The sequence below is a fragment of the Rhagoletis zephyria genome, unplaced genomic scaffold (genome assembly GCF_001687245.7).
Source record: "Rhagoletis zephyria isolate East Lansing unplaced genomic scaffold, Rhagoletis_zephyria_1.1 Rzeph_scaffold_00023, whole genome shotgun sequence".
Classification (NCBI taxonomy): domain Eukaryota; kingdom Metazoa; phylum Arthropoda; class Insecta; order Diptera; family Tephritidae; genus Rhagoletis; species Rhagoletis zephyria.
In genome coordinates this window covers 740495-742151 of record NW_016157107.1, presented here as the reverse complement: position 1 = coordinate 742151, position 1657 = coordinate 740495, and positions in this window count along the sequence as shown.

Sequence of the window (1657 nt, the reverse complement as noted above, 5' to 3'; positions counted from 1 at the left end):
ATGGGACTGAGAAATATTATTTTCTACTTTTTAGTCCATTTATAAAAGCGTTGTATATTAAAAAGTTGTTTTTTTATATTATTTATTTCTTCTTTTTTTTTACTTCATCGTTATCATTTATATCTTCATCTTCATATTTATCTTTATTTCAAAGCTTAATTTCAAATGCGAAGTGAAACAACATGCGAAACATCTCAAATTGAACATGTTGCAGCAACATCTATACACAAATCGGAAATGTTTAAACGACGATTTAGGCCGTAATTTTCAACCAATTTTGAAAACTCTGCTCATATAGAGAAAAAAGCCTTTCCAATGATGTTTTTGGTTTTGAAATCGGTTCGGTAGAATCGCCAAACGAACGGAGACAAAATTTATGTTAGCGTATTAATATATAGATTATTATGGGTATCCGTGTTAGTGCAATATTTGCATATATTTTTTCCCAGATTATCGATATTTTTGTGAAGGCCACACAAATGAAAAGCAGAACCGCCTCCCGACGAACAAAAATCATGGTCTACAAATCTCTGATAATGTCCATCTGATTTATATAGCGCTTCAACGTAGACTTATAGCCCTGACAGACGCATGGTTTATATATTATACTAGCATTCTATACTACATGTCTGTCGTTGTAAACCACAATTATACCATCATACAAAGTGGTTTGAAGCTAGTTCCTATACTACGAAAATGAACGTGGTATACCATGATACACAGCCAGAGAGTAAAAAAAATTTCACCAAAAATGTGTGGTGAAAACAAACAGAGACAATGCACGTATGTATGCCATTTTGCTCGCAATGGACGAGTGATCAGAGCGCTAGAATGTCACTTGAGATATCCGAGATCGAGTCCTCGCGTAGGAGATTCTTTTTCTTTGTATTATTTAATTAATTTATTTTTTTGTTTTTTATTTTTAAATAAAAATCAGCAGCTAATGCCCTAGAAATGTTGGTGGAATATTTTATTTTCATCAATAAAGAATAATAATAATAATAATGTCAAACAAAATTTTTTTCATTGAATTTGTATGACACTAAAGCACTTATTTAGGTTTATTTTCTAATAAAATTGTTGTTAAACAAATATTTCCTCCCTTCATTTTCGCGTTCTTTAAAATAAAATACAAAGGAATTATCTTTTCCTCCATATTTTTATTTTGAGATATCTACCCTGGTATTCAGTAAGCTGTCTAACGTTTTAGTCTCAAAAAGAAAGACATGGAGGAAAAGAGAATTGCTTCCTATTTTATTTAAAAGAACGCGTAAATGAAGCGAGGAAATATTTGTTTAACAACAATTTCATTATGAACTAAACCTAGGTACTTTAAATCATAAAAAGTCAATGAACAAAAATGTTTTTTTTTTTTAACGTTAAAATCTTCAGATTATTTGAAAAGGAATTTAAAAAAAAATCATTAAGAAAAACTCGTCCCCGGGGACTCGAACTCGGATCTCTCTAGTGGCACTCTAGCGGCCTGTTCACTCGGCCATTGCGACTGTAAGATCAACGCGAGAAAAATGGCATACATACATGCTATCAGTTGTGATAAAGAAACAAAACATCGGTATACGTACTAGATGTGTGTCTCATCGAAATAGTATCAAAATCCATAGTATGCATACCATGGTGTACAAACCACATGTCTGTC